The sequence below is a fragment of the Chelon labrosus genome (assembly GCF_963514085.1).
Source record: "Chelon labrosus genome assembly, chromosome: 3".
In the NCBI taxonomy this organism is placed as follows: domain Eukaryota; kingdom Metazoa; phylum Chordata; class Actinopteri; order Mugiliformes; family Mugilidae; genus Chelon; species Chelon labrosus.
The window spans coordinates 2,565,384-2,584,475 of NC_140339.1; the positions used below are offsets into that span (position 1 = coordinate 2,565,384).

At 41.4% G+C, this 19,092-nt stretch overlaps 1 protein-coding gene across 1 annotated transcript in view; it reads right to left on the reverse strand.

The window, feature by feature from the left end:
- LOC311485414 (nuclear receptor ROR-alpha A-like) overlaps positions 1-19,092 on the reverse strand; it is a gene marked incomplete at its 5' end in the record, with an annotated part of 80,511 nt that overhangs the window by 31,091 nt on the left and 30,328 nt on the right. The gene's annotated exons all lie outside the window — the stretch shown is intronic.

The window sequence follows — 19,092 nt, forward strand, 5'->3', positions numbered from 1 at the left end:
TACTAGCTGCAGCATCTCATAGTCGTCTTTCGTCTCTCCAGAGGGCCTTGGAAGGCAGGGGGGGGGGGTGATTGAGACTTTGGTCCCGGGGCCAAAATCTGTCGGGGCCACGGTGACTCGGCCCTCTGGTGACTCTGCATCGTCCCACTCAGCCCATCTGGACGAGGTCACTGGAGTGTGAACGCGTTGTCATGTCCATCCAACTCCTCCTCCTGCATATCGATACTGGTGGAGGGTCGGCGTGGAGCTGGAGGATGTTACCGTGGTAACCAGGTCTCATCTCAAGATCAAGACCAGAGCAATCATTTGACCTCAACCTTTTTTTTTTTTTTCCTTTTCAGTTAAACATTTTAAAAAAGCTTCTAAAGCACGGCTCGACTTCTCGGGTGATCTTCATGTACGTTGTATGTTTATCCATTCAGCTCTCCCCCCTCTGGTACGTTTCACCTCTCCTGTCAAGTCCTCCCATCAGCCATCTGGTCGCACAAACACACACGACACAACAGGACGGTCAATCACTGTCGAACGCAGCCTGCAGAGATCCCAAGTCTCCTTGTTCAGTCCTTCCAGGCGCCGAGGACGAGCCAACTTTTTTAGTTTTTAAGGTCTCTGAAAGAAACCTTTAAGTCTGCCTCAGCTGGGAAAAACATTTACAGACGAGTTCTTTTAAAACTGAGTTCCATTCTTTAGGCCAGAATGTTATATTTGAGAAATGGTGGATGGTAAATGAATGAAATTACAGCCTCGTCTTTTCATTTCCTCCACCTCTGTTCTTTACATGCATTTTTAAAGCCAGGCATAAATCTTATTTTGAAAGTCTGCAGCAGTTTTGATACCTGTATGAAAGACGTATTTAGAGAGTCCCCAACTGATCGGATTTTCCTTGTATCAACACAAATCTACTTGTTTTTAGTCTAAAATCATTAGTTTGGAGATACCTGTGGGTTCGTTGAGGCTGGATTTTAAGTAATATATCAGTTTATTTCTAAAGCACATTTAAAAAACAACCTCAGTTGAACCAAGGTGCTGTACAAGCAGAACAAATCTAAGTAAATCAACAGTCTGGGCCAGCGGGAAGAAGTGGGTTTACATTTAATTTAAAATGCTCCAAACTCTGGGCATCTTCGATATAAAAGGGTCGGCTGTTCCAGAGTTTGGGGGCCGCCACCGAAAAGGCTCTGTGGCCCTCTGTGTCTGAGCCTGGATCTAAGGAGGTCCAGTAGCAGCTGGTTGGTTGATCACATTAAGACTCTTAAAACAAGTAATAAAAAGTTAACATTAATCCTAAAATGGACTGGAAGCCAGTGTAGGGATGCCAGCACCGGTTTATTGTCGTTTTTTGCAGTGTAAATAACTTTTTAAAGACTTCGAGTCACCTTTGTCATCGAGTCACCAACTAAATTAACATCTGATAATGACTGATAAGACGTGCCGTTCGTTCAGCTCCGACATGTCACGTTTATATTGCCGTTTCACCTTCAGCTGCCTCCAGAAGGACAAAAACGATCAGGCTTTTCTGTTTTTCTTTTCTTTTCTTTTTTTATTAAAAGTAGACAATAAGCATGGTTTGTGACTGTGACTGACAGCGGTTTGTCCTCGTACTGTCCAGGGAATCGTTTAAATTAAACCTTGGAACAACCTTGACAGCTTGTTATTAAAAACTAACGCAGGAAGAAAAATGACCTTGATAGACTGAAGGAACCTTTTCACGCGTCGCCCTCTCTCAGCGGTGGAGGAGGTATTCAGACTGTTTACTACATAAACTACACTGCAAAAACTTCAACAGCTTCAACAAAAAAAAAGGTTTAAAATGAGGGATATATTGCTTAAAATAAGAGCTAGAGCAGGAACATTTGACTTGCCAAGGTTTTTTTTATTCAAGTAAAACAAGGAACCCACAGATATCTCCAATCTACTCGTTTTAAGACTAAAAACGAGTAGATTTATGTTTAAACAAACGGAAAAGCCTCAAACGTGACAGCACATCTGTACTGTCGTCACTCAGCCACTGTCCGGAAGCAGGACAGCCGAGCAGGGTGATGCTGATGCCTTCCGTCGTAAAGGACACACCCCATTGGTTCACAGAGATACAAACAAAACATAACAAGGGCAGTGGGAATGTCCACTGATGTGGGCTTTTACATGAAAACACACAATCTGTGTTACAAAGCAGTCCTCTCTCACTGGAAACGAAGCTGCCTCGCACTCATTGGACCTCGCCGGCGTCGAGAAGTTTCCTCACAGTGACGGTTTACTACCTACCGATGTTTTGTGGCGTAAGTTGGTGGAGCCTAGGGGACTGATTCTGCTCCTGGAAAGATCTGCTGAGTCAATCAAATTGTTTGGGAGCGGGGCTTTATGTGGCGATGGATAGAAGAGTAACCGTAGTCATGCACATCATCTGAGCATTGGTTGGAGGACTACCCAGATGTGTATGGAGATATTTTCATTTATCTGGTGTTACCAGACTCTTGTCCTGATAAGGTTGATTAAATGTTGGATTAGGAATTGAAGAGTGCAGCACTCCAACCCTAAACCCTGTATGAAAGTCATACAAGCACTCAGCTGGCAGAAGAAGCAACGTAATGAAGCTAAAGTGAAAGTTCAATAAGAAAGATCTGTCCCCTCATGATCTGTTCCCTTCTATGGGCTCTCGCTCTATTTCCCCTCTCATCCGATTTCCCATGCTGTCAAAATCATTCCATGAACATCACAACTTCCACTTCAATTTGTTCCAGTGGGCGTTTAATAAGACTCACACCAAGAGTGATCTTCTCCCCATCTCGGAAGATGACTCAGAAGAAAGCACCGTGTGCAGCTGTGGTATTATACAGAGGAAATGCATGCATGCAAAAAAATAAATAAGTAAACGATGCACTTGATTTCATTGATCATCAAACCCTGACCTGGAAAACCCGTTGATTTAATGCGGCTGCAAAAAATAAATAAACCCGATCAGCACAAACACACTCGCTGTGTTTCCTGTCGTCGTTTATCTACACCGACCTTTGACTAATCCTACCTCCACATGGACATCCCTCCACGCACTTCATAATTCAGAGACATGATACTAGGTGTTGTCCTCTAGCACGTACAAGAAGGCTTTATCGCAGGATCTAGGCCAAATTAGAATATTCATTAGTTCTGCCCTTTTCAATTCTAGGTGGCAGGAGGAGGGGGAAACGCTGCTTCAGCTTCAAGAAATACAGAAAACCAGAATTTTCAATAAGATTAGATAAAAGATAAAACAAATTAAGATGATGAAGTGTTTTTTCATTGCACGTCATTTCCTGAGCCTTAACCAAAGTGATGTTGTTGCCTCAACTACAAATGGAAGTCTGGATGTGAAACCCAGGAGCACAGAGTTATGATCACTGTTGGCCCGACATCCTTGCCAAGCTCCTCGTTGCTTTCAACCACAACAATGTGAATTCCAGGAGACCAACTATTATTTTTTTAAATGAAACCAGGTTTTTCAAGGACAGCATCTTCATAGCTGCACAACCAGACCACATCAGAACTGTGTAAGCAACAGTCAATCATTCTGATCAGAGATTCCAACTGATGCTAATCAAACTGATCAGATATGTGTGTTTATATCCCACAAAACACCAACTTTAATGACAAAGTGGTTCTCCCATAGACTGTATATAAATATGGACAAAGCGTCTCCACTTCCTCTCAGTGGTCAAACTGACGCTATTTTCCTGGGAATACGGGCGTCGCCATCTTGCGACTTTGGAGCCAGAGTCTGATCAGGGCGGTGCCCTGCCCACACTTCCTCCAGATTCATTCACATTTTGTTTTTACGACTCTTACGATCCCATGAGAGCGGTTGGCATGGCAACTGGTCGTTGCCATTATGTCACATTCTGTTTCTAAGACTTCATGAGCTTCTTTACTAATAAAATTGTCGGCATTAGAGAAAATATTCAAGGCATCCTTCCAACAGCTGTTAAAGATGCAAGTACAGCGACATTAGAAACTTTTGTACGACCTTATCAATATCTGGAATCCTTCTCCCCAGTAGATCTTCTTGAGCTCTCTTCAACAATTACAGCATCTAAACCATCAACCTGTCTTCTAGATCCAATCCCAACTAAATTGCTCAAAGAAGTTTTTCCATTAATTAACATCTCCATATTGAACCAGATAAATTTATCTTTATTAACAGGATATGTGCCTCAGTCTTTTAAGATTGCTGTAATTAAGCCCTTACTTAAGAAAGCCACTTTAGATCCAGATGTTTTAGCCAACTATAGACCAATCTCCAACCTTCCCTTTATTTCCAAAATTCTAGAAAAAGTTGTTGCTAATCAGTTGTGTGACCACTTAAACAAGAATGGTCTGTTTGAAGAGTTTCAGTCAGGTTTTAGAGTTCATCATAGTACAGAAACAGCTCTGGTTAAAGTTACCAATGATCTCCTCATGGCTTCAGACAGTGGACTTGTCTCTATACTTGTTCTGCTAGATCTTAGTGCTGCATTTGACACTATTGATCATAATATTTTACTACAGAGACTTGAAAGTGAGGTCAAGATTAAAGGAACTGCATTAGACTGGTTTGAATCCTATCTATCTGACAGATTCCAGTTTGTTCATGTCAATAATGATTCCTCTACTTATACAAAAGTAAGTTATGGAGTTCCTCAGGGTTCTGTGCTAGGACCAATACTCTTCACGTTATACATGTTGCCATTAGGCAAGATTATTAGAAAACATGGCATAAACTTTCATTGCTATGCAGACGACACCCAGCTATATTTATCTATGAAACCAGATGAAACTAATCAGTTGGTTAAACTCCAAGCATGCCTTAAAGACATAAAGGCTTGGATGACCTGTAATTTCCTACTCTTAAACTCAGACAAAACAGAAGTTATTGTATTCGGTCCTAAGCATCTCAGAGATTCATTATCTAATCACATGGTGTCTTTGGATGGCATTACCTTGGCCTCCAGTACTACTGTAAAAAACCTTGGTGTTATATTTGATGAGGATATGTCCTTTAAATGTCACATAAAGCAAGTGACCAGGACTGCCTTCTTTCACCTGCGTAATATCGTCAAAATTAGGAACATCCTGTCTCAGAGTGATGCTGAAAAACTAGTTCATGCATTTGTGTCGTCCAGACTGGATTATTGTAATTCATTACTGTCTGGCTGTCCAAATAGCTCTTTAAAAAGCCTCCAGTTGATTCAAAATGCCGCAGCAAGAGCATTGACAGGAATTGGCAAGAGAGATCATATTACTCCAGTTTTAGCTTCTCTTCACTGGCTCCCTTTAAAGTCTAGAATAGAATTTAAAATCCTCCTCCTTACATACAAGGCCCTTAAAGGCCTAGCTCCATCGTATCTTAAAGACCTTATTGTACCATATCATCCCAGCAGATCACTTCGGTCTGAAAGTGCAGGCCTACTTGTGGTTCCTAGAATTTCAAAAAGTAGAATGGGAGGTAGAGCTTTCAGCTATCAGGCTCCTCTCCTGTGGAACCAGCTCCCAGTTTGGGTTCGGGAGGCAGACACTCTCTCTATTTTTAAGGTCAGGCTTAAGACTTTCCTTTTTGATCAGGCTTATAATTAGGGCTGGACTAAACCATCCCTTAGTTATGCTGCTATAGGCCTAGGTTGCTGGGGGACGATGCACCAAACACATGTCCTCCTTCTTTCTTCTCTCTCCTCTCTCGCATCCTCCACTTTCTTTTCTCTGGCACAGAGCACTTGCCCTCTAACTTCCTATATACTACTAGTCATACAATTCTGTGCTATTACTATGTAGAATGTTTACTGCTGTGTGTCGTCCCCCCCCCCCCCCCTTCCCCCCTCTTCTTGTGAGTATCTCTGGCCTGGAGTTGTGCGTTTCCTGTGGAGCTCTATACTACATCTGTTGTCGTGGTCTCATCAGCCTGCCTAGTCTTCATGGAATCCTGCAGTTATCCACTCCTACCTGAATGAACAATTCTCCAACCTGCCTATGATTCCTCTTACATTTTCAAACTGTCATGTAACATCATCAGTTTGTATCATAAGATTCCACATGTACACTTTAGTCAGATATGTGTATCTATGACAGATGTATGTTTATCTTGCTGTTCTCTTCTCTCTTTGCTGTTCTCTTCTCTCTTTCTTCTGTCTGTACCCGGCTGGCCTTAGGCAGATGGGTCCCTCCATATGAGCTGGGTTCTGCTCGAGGTTTCTTCCTGTTAAAAGGGAGTTTTTCCTTGCCACCGTTGCCTTCAGGCTTGCTCTGGGGGTTTCAGGCCGGGTTTTTGTAAAGCGTCTTGAGACGATTTGTATTGTTATTGACGCTATATAAATAAAATTGAATTGAATTGAATTAACGTATCTAAAAAAAATTAATCTTGAGTATGCATCAACATTATAATAACTAACTAAAATAACAGAAACCATCCTTGAAAAGAAATTATTTGACGTGTATTTTAGTGTTTTAGTTTGGCCCAAGTCCCGCCCACTAACATGGAGGGGGTGGAGCTTATGACCTATACAGCCAGTCGGTCAGGAGGAGCTCTACTTTTGTCCATCTTTATTCTCTCTATGGGTTCTCCTGATGTGGAACATCAAATCAGCTGGAAATAGAAAGAAGAGGATTTTCTTCCCCAACTTGTTTGACAACCCTGAATGTCTAGAGTAGAAGAAGACGACCAAGCTGTCTCCAACGTTGGTGTCCACGTGGATTCCACTTTTGTTCATCTTAGATAGAAGAAATAGGAAGAGGTGGAAGAGGAGGAGAGTTTTTTCCTCAACCTTATCTCTAGTCCTGCAGGTCTAGAGTAGAATAAGATGAACCAAGATGTCTCCATTGTCTCTGTCCACATGGATTCCAGCTTGGTTCATCTTGTTTTTCTAACTACATGTTTCAGTCCCTCCTGGAAACTCCTCACCTGATGTTTAGCCCACGTGAAGCAGACATGCTCAGAGAGAATGGATTTATTCCAACCAGAGAGAAACCAGAAGATCACGAGTTTACACCACCACCTCTACGTCCGATTTAAAACTCCTTCTGATCTGGTTGAGGCGGTTACATGAGTCAGTTTCATTCTTAGTTTAACACTAGTGTCTATGTAAACGTGGCCAGTGGCTCGAGCTGCTCTGTGAAGAACAGTTAGTGTTCTCCTCATGAACTCCCTCCTCTTCAGTCAGCTCAGACCGCCTCCACCCTCCTCCTCTTTGAGTCTGTCACAGCCGATCACACACCACTGACACACTGACCCAAAACCTGCAGCTCACTGCTGAAATATTCAGAGCTTTACAGAGGAGAGGAGTCGAGTCTGGGTGTCTGTCTGCAGAGAGAGGACGGAGCCGTGGGTTCTTTATGTGCTGCATTTGGGCGACTGTTTTGATCCTTGCAGGAAGCGTCAACTGGCCCGACGAAGAACCCGTTATAATTTCCCACAATGTTCAGAGGAACCCAAAAATATTTGGCCTAATCATCAAACCTACGAAAAGCACTAGTAGACTTTATTTTGGCTCATCTTGTGCTTTTAGCTGAATTACAGGGTATGTGTTTAAAAGACAGACCACAATGTCCCTTCCTAGAGACAACACCCCGACTCTCTTAAACAGTCAACTAATTCGTCCAATCTTTTCAAGGCTTTAGACAATGTTTGAACGAATGTTTAGGTCCTTGCCAAGTTCCTAAACCAACTAATGCTAATTTAAAGACTATTTAATTTGGTGATTGAAAGTCTTAAGACTCGTTCTTCTTGGAACATCTTGAATCAAAATGGGAAGCCACTCTTGGTAAGTACAGCAACCATGCATGTGTTATACTAACGTCTCCACTCTTTGTTTTCCCTTGCGTTTTAACGGCGTGTAATCCAGTGTGGTGGGGGTTTAATCTTTTGAGAAATAACCAAGAATATATCCAATCAAACACTGAGCATGCACTCAGTGCCGGGGCGTCTCTGTCATCCTACCCTCCTCCATAATTCACGCAAAGAGCCAAGCAGAAAACAGAGACATGAGGATACTCGTTGGAGCTGCTTCCAGCTGGACGCCCCGCTGCAGAGAGGAGTCTTTAAGAAGAAAAGCAGACTACGGAGTGAGCGGATCCCTCAGGGCTCTGATGGATGGAGCAGGGAAACATTTGCTCACAAAGAGCTGAGGCTCAAGGACGCTGAAGAACGAGCCATCTATTAATACTCTAAACTCACCAGCAAAAGAAAAACACTATATTTATATCTGTGGTCTGTGTAATTTCACTTATTTGCCCAAGTTATATAAGCCAAACTAGATTCTATAGGAACCGCTCACCCTGCAAAAAACTCTAAAACAATACTGCTTTGTGTTGTGTAATTTGAATGTAGACATTTACTGCAAAACTAAAGAGACTAAAAACAACCTCCTACACTCGGTTTGGGCTACAGCAAATCCCTAGAACCAATGACAACATTAGTTTTAGTTTTAGGTTAAATTGTTCTGCAACTGAAATATCTATAAAAGAACTGAACGATAAAAACTGAATCGAACTAAATCGAAACCCTGTGAATCAAAATCGAATCGATTCAGGAAATCGAGACCCGGCCCTATCAAGGTCTCATCCTCCGTCAAAGCCAAGACATCAGTCAAACCAACGTTTGTTCTTGCAAAAGCCACGATGCAACTTGTTCTGCATCGTTTCAAATCATTAATTCCCATAATCAAATGCAGATTTAACCTGAGAAATAACATTTAAAGGTGCCTTTTGGCCTTTGTGTCCACTAGGGGTGCCACAGAGCAACATTTTGATGATCCATCCTGTTTATTTGTACAAGCATGAGTAGGTGAGAAGGATGATGAAAAAAAACATCCTGACATTGATTGTGCTTTTGTGAGAAATAATAATAAATCTAAAAATAATGAGACAACTCCGCGGGGCATCTTTAACGCCTGAACTTCACCAGATTTAATTTGAGACATTTTAAGAGCTTTTTAAAAACCTACAGGTAGCCTGTAAACTGAAGCTGAGACTGCTCCCTGACAGGTTGTCTGACAGGAGGGAAAAGAAAAGTCAGGTTTAGCCCTCCAGACTGCAGCAGGTGTAAGTTATGAAGTCAAAGCAGCAGTCAGCGCCGCTTCACTGTGTCTGACTTCTCTTTTAAAGCTCTGGAAGATGTAAAACACGACAGGCTGACACAACAAAGATGAAGAAAATCTGCCGCTGTCTCTCAGCAGAGATTGCTGCTCCTGCATCTCATAATTGTTCAGAGCAAGCGGCTCCTCGTACCAATTATAGCGCATTAGCAGCAGCCGCCAAAGTCATTTCACCGCAGCTCATCAGGGAGCTCACAATAAAAAGAGCAAAAAAAAAAAAAAGAAAAACTTCCCCTCCTCTCGCTGCCTTGAGCTGCCCGCCGCATCTAATGAACCGAAGATTTAAGATGCTGGTGATAAAATCAGATTTAAGGATTAGACAGAGAGATGTGAACTTTCAGTGACTTGCTTAAAAATGACAACAGGAAGTGAGTAACACAGCAGCTGCATAATCTAATACTGAAGAAATAAAATACAGAGAAGATGACTAAATAAAACCACCACATGTCGACAGGAGGAAAAAAACATACCAGTAAATATCAAGTATATACTTCTAGAGGTAAGGTGCATTGAGGAAGCAGTTGACTTGTAGGACCTGATCATAAGTGTCCATCTTACATAACGGGTGTGAACACACCCAGGATGCATTGAAGACACATGTGGAGGTGGTCTGGGACACATGACCTCCTTCCTTTGGTAGTGTGAACACAAAATGAGTCCTGGGTCACATTAAAGACCACCTACTCAACAGGAGAGAGAAGGTCCTTCTCATTCATTCAGAAAAAAACAAATAACCGCTACTGGAAATTATTGCCACAAAAGCACCGTGACGTAGAGAGTTATTTTTTAAAAAATATTTAACTCTTGTAGCTTTTACTAAATAAATAATCAATAAACCCAAACAACAATTAACAAAAGAATTTACTGACCATTAGTAAACTGTGTGTATTGGGTAATTAGCCACATTAGGTCACATAGTTCACCAATAATGACCTGTGTCTCGAATTACTGCAATTACTGGAATAATGCCATTCTCAATAATCATCAATCAGTCATTTTTTAAAAATATACACTGCCTGGCCAAAAACAAAGAAGGTCACAAACTATTTCATTGGACCGCATTTAGCTTTGATTACTGCACCCAATGTGGCGTTGTTTCTATAATCTTCTCCAATGTCACCAGATTAATATCCATCCAGTGTTGCATTCATTTTGTATTGTAGATCTTGTATTGATGATGGGAGAGTCTGACCACTGCACAAAACCTTCTCCAGCACATCAAACTGAAGCCTTTTTTTCAAGTAAGCCTCACTGATTAGTGGTTTTCTTAAGGCTACACAGCTGTTCAGTCCCAATCCCTTGAGTTCCCTTCACACTGTACGTGTGGAAATGTTCTTACTTTCACTATTAAACAGTTCTGAGTTCTACTGTTGTTTTTCTTCCATTTGATTTCACCAAACGTTTAAGTGATCACTGATCATCAATCAGGATTTTTTTCCGACCACTTCCTGGAAGACGGTGGTTCCCCACTATCTTTCCAGTTTTTAATAATGCGTTGGACAGTTCTTAATCCAGTTTTAGTAGTTTCTCCAATCTCCTTAGATGTTTTCTCTGCTTGATGCATGCCAATGATTTGACCCTTCTCAAACAGACTAACATCTTTTCCACGACCACAGGATGTGTCTTTAGACATGGTTGTTTAAGAAATGAGAAGCTACTCATTGCATCAGTTGGGGTTAAATAACTTGTTGTCAGCTGAAAGATAATCACCCATGCAGTAATTATCCAATAGGAGGCTCCTACCTGTTTGATTAGTTAAATCCAGGTGGAGACTTTTTTTTTTTTTGTATATTTCTGATTAGCCACAGTCAGATATCAGAGGTAATTAAACAATGAAATAACAATAATGATAATTTATCTTCCTGAATGTCCCCCTTTCAAACAAGCTGTTCTAAAGCGTGGCTAGGTGGATATTAGCACCTTTGGACAGAAGCTAGCTGCTCTCCCTGTTTCCAGCCTTTATGCTAAGCTAAACTAAACCTTTCCCACCTGCAGACTGATATTTAACTGAGCCAAAAGAGTGAGATCAATCTTCTCATCTAACTCCAAGAAAGAAAGTTAATATGTGCAGTTCCCAGAAACATTTAAAAGTCATTGAGGTTGTAATTTAGAATTCCCCCTTTCTGATCAGTCTGGAGCTGACGTGGGTAGGAAGATAACACAAGGTTTCTATATGACAACAGTACAATGCATACACACTGTGAGAGTGCACACACGCACAAACACACACACACACACAAACACACGCGCACACACACACACTCTCCTGGTAGTTGTTTCCTGTTTAACCGCAGTAACGTTTGCTACCACCTCAGACAAGCGACACATGAAAGAGCAGCAGCTTATCACCACCAGCCAAACATAACCGACGCGCTGCTGCTGCAACTGAAGCCGCTCCAGCGCTGCGCTCTGCAGGTACAACGAGCCGGGGGGGAAGTACAGCAAGGCGACCAAAGCGGCCGCCGCATGCCTCTGCTTTTATCTCGGGATTGTTGGAGCTGCAGGTTAAACAAGCCTGTCCACGTTCTTCAGTTCTTCAGCTGATATCTGTCTCATGAAATCTAAACTAATACTTGTCAGGCTTTAGTGCTGCAGATACAGAGGCTGAATGTTTCAACATAACAGGAGGACTAGAGAAGATTAGTCCAGATTTGGTGCTCTCCTGAATGTATGTGAACGTGACTTGAAAACCTCTTTCAGACATGTTGGCCTTTTCATTAGTGTGAAGTCAGTTTAATGTGTTTAAAGTTGCAGTGGCTGCATTTTGGCCTGATCAGAGGGCGTTTTCAGTCAGATGTGGCAATGGTGGCCTGAGAGAGTGGGGGCAGAGGGAGTTTTCAATCAGATATGGAGGTGGTGGTGTAAACCTTTGATGACAATGTGAACTCTTGATGTGCTAGTTTCTCTCTGGTTGGAATAAATCCATTCTCTCTGAGCATGTCTGCTCCACATGGGGTAAACATCAGCAATGTGGAGGAAATGTCAATATTTTTATGGATTTTATAATGTGCACAAATGTAGAATTTGATGACATACAGGCTAAATAAAATGACCACAGTTTGAATTGTGTGCACATTGCCCCCTCCTCTGGGAATCAGTAGTATTCTATAGCCAGACTCCCATTGAAGAGGTAAAACCACAATTTAGCACACTTGGGGCAGATTTGGAATATTTGTACTAAAACTCTTGTAGAATATGTGTGCTTTGTGGTATTTCTATGAAATCTTGGTACAGTTTACACACATGATTAATAGGCATTTTCATCTGAAGACTAAATCAAAAATGGCTGTCAAAATTACCTCTTGAATGACACAAACCAGGACTGGACTCAGTCTGATTGTCCATTCATTAACGTTGGACGTGAACAGCGTCTTCTCACTCACTTTAAATATATCTTAAAGATGTATTTAGCCTCTCGGTGCTTCACTTGGTCTCTATACTGAGGGAGAAACATGCTGTTCAGCCTTCTGTGCCCCCACCACAACCACAGACATACACACAGTGCCCCTTCCCGCCTTCGGGGCCCCCATATGGACCCGATGGATGAGCCGTTTGAAAGCTGTTCAAATAGACGTGAGCAGCAAGCGATGCACATGCAAACCAGTAGAGCACAAAGTAACAACACAGTTACTTGTGTAATCTTATATAAGACTGCGAGTTTAAATCCTTTCTGAGCTGTAATAATAAAAAAATGACTCATTTATATTTATATTTATAATTATATGCATTTATTCTGTTTGAGTACATTTGTCCGACGGCGACAGATGAACGACGCCTCCAGCTCACAGCCTCTAAATAAACAAGCAGGTGGAGATAACATAATGCTGTTGAAAGATCACGGTGCTGCTGTGCTTACATTTCTCAAACAACATTCATCAATCAATCCAACTGCAGCCACTTAGGAAAATCAGACACGCGTCGATTACACTATGAAGGTTGATTATAAGAAGGAGGCAAAGCATTTAATTAACAAAATAAAATGATGAAAAATTGCAGCTAAAATAATCTATTGCCAATGGACTTTACCAAACGCCAATTGGGTGGATAGACGTTTAAAGATCAGTGAACTCATGGATTTCTTCGGGAGGAAGACTTAGTAGAGGAAGACAGAAAAATCAGTTGGTCTTTGGCTTTAGGTCAAGTTCCTTTCTACTTAAGATGTGAACTTCGACAAGGGGTTCCATAGTGTAGTGGTCATCACGTCTGCTTTACACGCAGAAGGTCCTGGGTTCAATCCCCAGTGGAACCATATTGCCACCGAATACAGTTTGAAAACATCCAAAAATATGAGTTTTATTCATCAAATCAACCTGAGGGTTGCTGCATTCAATCATTTATTAAGCTTTGTTTACAGACACAACATATGACTGAAGTCAGCCTCGTTAGAGATTCCTACTTTACCCTTTCCACCAGGTGAGTATAAGAGTGTTTTCTACAAGAAATATTTTCACCAAGCTAAGCGACATCAAACTAAAACTTGCAAAACCAAGAATTTGCCTAAAACTTTGACCGAAACCGACCGTAACAAAAATATCTAGGAGATATCTCTGAATCTAGATCTAGGAGGTGTAGTTTGCAAAGAGCTGTCAATGTCACTGATACTAAAAGTGTCCACGCTTCTCAATGTTCATCCCACTTTTGCACCTTCCCCTGCTGCCAGAAGAAAACTTGAAAGTTGAAAGTTAATCACGTTTGCGTGGTTAAATATGACTTCCAAAGCCACACAGCGGTTCCATAGTGTAGTAGTTATCACATCTGCTTTACACGCAGAAGGTCCTGGGTTCAATCCGCAGTGGAACCAGTCCTTTGTCATATTGTCAACAAATACCTTGTGATGAGTTCTTGCCATGCCTGTTTTGTTAAGGACAGATTGAGACTTGGGATAGCCAGGTACGTTTCTGTTCCGCTTCCAGTCAGCAAAACCAACAATATGCCTAAAAATCCAAAAGAGGTTTAAAAAAACAACTGAACTTGTAGAGGTTTTTTTTTTTCACTACTACATTTCACTACTCATCCAAGTAGCTTCTTCAGTTCTAGGGGACTGGTGGGAAGTTTGAGGTTGAAATAGGAACTCCTACTGAAACTTGCTCGTTGTGTAAACAACCAGAAACCGGTGCAGCTAATTTACATTAGCGGTTTATGGTTCGTTAAAGGAAATTAGCTGCACCGGTTTCTGGTTAAGCCTCAAACTTCCCACCAGTCCCCTAGAACTGAAGAAGCTACTCGGATGAGTAGTGAAACGTCTTCTCAAAAAAAAAAAAAAAAAAAAGTCTAGTTGCCTTTTTAAAGCTTTTGTCTATATATCATGACCTGGATGACTGAGAACCTTCACAGACTAAAAGTATGACCTAAACCAACCAATAATATCCCGACTCATGCCAACAATCTACCAAAGGAATCTGAACTGATATGACACTTAAATGATCCAAAATCACCAGGCTGATTGTAACGGCTGGATTCAACTAGGTGACTTGGCACAGCCACTGTAATGGCCATATTAACAAATTAAATCCAACTTTTAAGTCCAGTCAACAAAATCAGGAAAACATGACCAAAACTGACCTTAACAAAGAGGTTTCATAGTGTCGCGGTAATCACGTCTTTGAAAAAGGTTAGTGTTAGCGACAAATCTGACTGGATACCATCACATAAACTCACGTCAAGATAGACAGTCAGAAGACAAAAACATAGTGTCTTTAAAAGCAGATATGACTCAAGATGAACTCCAGAAAACACTGTGGTGGAAATAAATTTGCCTGATAAGTGACATGTTGGAGGTACTATATCTATGTGTGTGTGTGTGGTGTGTTTGGGTGTGTGTGTGGAGGCCTCGGGGGTAAACAGCGCTGTGACAGAGTGTAGTATAGATGAAGGACTGCAGCTGTATACACGTCTGTGTTATTCAGTCTCTGTCTTTGTTTCCCTGTAGATTCACTTGCCCCAAATTTGCATTCAACGCATCTCTGTTTGTCTTTGCCACTCAGCGTGTGCTCAGATTTCTCTACTGGAAACTGTCATCCATGTCCCAAAAATGAACCCACTTTGAAATCAATTAGATATTTATGAAAAAAAATAACTTATCTGAATCAACTGAGCCTGCTCCATTTTCGCATTTATCCAAGTTTAGGTCGCAGTGGCAACAGGCTATGCAGGGATTCCAGTTCTTCCTAGGTATTCCTAGGTGTTCCCAGGCCAGTCGAGATACATAATCCCTCCTGAAAATTCCTCCTCCCGGTTGACCACCAAAGGGAACAACCAGGAGGCATCCTCACCAGATGCCCAAACCACCTTACTTGGCCCCTGTCGACGCAAATAAAGCAGCAGTTCTACTCGGAGGACGGGGATGCAAGAAATAGAATTGCCATCTTAACGTGGTGGAGGGGTTTGTGTGTCCCTGAGGTCCTAGGAAAAGCCCATGGTAGGGTCTACCAAAGACCAAAATGGAGTTGCGGTACATCACCCTGAATAGGAAAACTCAAGCAGGGGTCCCAGACTTGGGTGAAGATCTGGTGGCCAGGCTTTCCTCCATGGGCCCTGGCCGGAAGTCTCAAAGTATGGAGAACATTGAGGCACCGTCCTGTGGATCCACCACCAGCAGAAAAATGGAAAATGTGCAGTATGGATGCCAATTGCTAAACTGTACAACGAAGTGCACCTGCATAGAAGCATCTCCATTTTCTTGTGTTTCTTCACAAACTTTTGCTATATTTGCTTTGTTCAAGTCCATCCCCCATTATGTAATCAAAGAAGACTGAATTTATTTAGTAGAAGAAGACGACCAAGATTGATGTCCACATGGATTCTGGCTTTGTTCATGATTTTCATTCACTTGTTTGAACAACCTGGAGGTTTTCTACCTCCAGGTTTCTGTTTCTACTTGCTAAAAAAACACCCTGATAGCAATGACATTGTGTAAATCATTCAGCAACCCCTTGACTAGAACTTTACCAAGAGTTTATAGAGATACCACAAAGCACACATATTCCACAAAGGTTTTAGTAAAAATAGAACCAGGCCAACATTAGGAGAACCAAAGTACCCAACATGTGCCAAAGTGCGTTTTTACATCTTAAAAGGGAATCTGGCTACGAAATACTACTGATTAAAAAAACAAAAAGGCCAAAAAAGCTTAAACACGAACGTCGAAAATGTGGAAACACATTACTCACTCAGTGAGGTAGCAAAAATGAAATGGCCCACCAAGGTAGTACAGTCGCTATGCGTGAGAATCCACCAACTTTCCAAGCTCAAAGCAACAGGAAAGCAGCGTCAGTGTTTGGACTAGTCCAGTTAGTTTAGTCTGATTGCTGGTTGGTGGTCAGAGAATGCGAGTCGTCACCGTTTCCTCGTCTGTTGTGTTTCAGAAAAGAACTCAACAAAGACTCACTAGAGCAGACGCTAATGGCAATGCTAATGGCTAGCATGGCGGCGCTGCTCTAAGTGGGTAGAAGCAACCTTTAGCCGATAAATAATACAGCAGCATTTCCAATTACAGTCATCACAAGCCACCGACGTTAAATCATCCTCAACGCTGTGCATGCAAATCACTGAAAACATGTATCCTAATTACATTTAATACATTCGTCATCCATATATTTCATGTTAAAATATTTATTTATGCAGACGTCTCAATAAAAGTTTAATAGAGGAAGTGACTGATTACTGTATAGATGGAGAATTTGATAAAAGATAAAAAATAAACAGCCCTACTGGCAATATAAATAAACATATATCCACGATATTAGAATAAATGTGCTACGAATGCACGTGTTACATGATTTCAACATGGCTACAACGACACTGCCCTGAAACACTGTGATATATTTTAAGTCTGTATCTTATCAATACACAACAATTTGTCCTTGGGGATTAAAAGCTTTGCAGACTGTGTTTAGGCTGCCAGATGTTTCCAGGTGTTGTGGCTGCATTTGTTCAGCGTTTCCTCGTCTGTTTGTGCTGGCGAGCACATGCTGCGAGTGTGAGTGTGTTACATCAGAGAGTCATTATGTAACACTGACATCTGCTGGGAGCAGAGTGGGTGTCGGTGACGGGCTGCAGCTCCACTGCTGCTGCTGCTGCTGCTTCTGCCATGTGTGTGTTTATCTGTCTGTTTAAACGTGACTGGCTGTTTGGTTGTTGGGTTGTTTGTCTACATCAAGCACTTTGAGCAGGAAAAAGCAACTTGTGTCCACATTTGTGTTTTCCCGGCATTTTTCAGCCCACAACAAAACTCCTGAACATCATAAAAACAGACAAATCTGTTCTTCTTCAAACTTGTTTTCAGTCGGCAAAAAGAAAACCAAACAGCATCACAGCCAGCAGCTTGCGGGGATCAAGGAAGACAGCCCGGTTGACAAATCATTTTGCAGAATTTATTTTGATTTCTTGCCTAACAGTTGGTCAACCAATATATAACCAATGTCTACAGTGTCTGTCTTTGATAGTGTTCTGATGTTAAAAAGTCAAAAATGACCAGGAGGCGTTGATTTTTAGGTTTTGTGATCGGTGACTAGTTTTCAGGTCTGACTTCTTTAGCAGGAGGCAGATGTTTCTGGGAAAACATATTTCGGTTGGTTGAAAGCAAACAAAAACCTTAAATATTTAAAGCTGCGTTAATTTTATTTTTGCCCACTAGGGGGCAGACAAACTCCCCAATGAGCTGAGACAAACAACAACGAATAAGCGTCATCTGATAAAGTAGGTGTAGCATCTAGCTACCTACTTGACTATATTCCTTTTAGCTCAGGTTTGGTCTCCACCAACTCCTGAAAACCGATCCACATGAATGCTCCTCTCACAATTAGATCCATTATTTATATTTAATGAATAATTGAATAGTGACTGCAGCAGCTGAATCCTTCCTACTCTTACTACAGCATATGTGCATTCCCTGAGTTATTTTTTTATTTTTTTCCAGCGTCTCTCTTCAGGCTTTAAACATCAACATCCCTCTGTGTAATAAACAGGGGAAATGAATTTAACATGTATTGAATGGAGCCTCTCTGGCATCCATCTTTTCAATTTTCAGGGGGGCCGTCAGGCTGAGTTTAGGAGCTCTAAACTGGTAGACGATAAGTTAATCCTTTTATCCGAATCCTTGCCGCAGGGCGACCGAAATAAACGCTGAAATGGGAGCTGAGAGGAATCTGGTGAAAGAAGAAAGTGACAGAGACGTGACTGCGAGAGAAGGGGGAGAGGAAGACACAGCACAGAAGGAGGGAAATCAGAGGGAATTAATAAAGATGCAAGAGATGTGGAGTGTGTTTTTATTTGACTTTGAGGGGAAAAAGTGAATAAATGTGACTTTAATGCGGGCGACTTCTCCGTGACTTCCTCGTTTCTTGGAACTGAACTCCCTGGTGTGGATTAAAGGGCCGAGCAGCTGAGGTTGGGGGTTGAATTCAGTCTGAGAAAGTGAACGCTGGATACAAGCTTTTATCAAATGAAATAAATTGCGTTAAAAGTATAAATTTGTGACTCTGAAACTCGGCTTCTCTCAAGCCCTGTCCAACCTACACAGGAAAAACTATTAACATTCAACATGTATATAATATTAAATGACACTTGAACTCCTTTAGATGCTTACATTATCGCTGAGACTTCATTTCGTTTCAAACTTGCGATATGGTGCTTCAACATTTAAGAGATTTAAATACAGGAAGCGCTTTTTTTTAATTTTACAGCTTACCCTTGAGCTGTGTTCAGTGCTTACACTTCAACTTCTTTTACTATTCGTATTACAAATGACACTTCAATTTATTTTAGCACCAGTGATTACTTTATCTGAGGCTACAACATGTTTAAATCTTTTACCTTTCAGTGACCGTTTCTATTCTTTTAGTTTTACAGTATACCCTTCAGCTGCTTTAAATGCTTACACTTCAATGCCTTTTACTTTTAAAACTTAAATTGACACTTTCTTCCAGCACTAGGATTAATTCTTCTTTCGTCTCAGTCTATTTCAGTTTTTCACATTTCAGGGACACTTACAGCTCTTTTA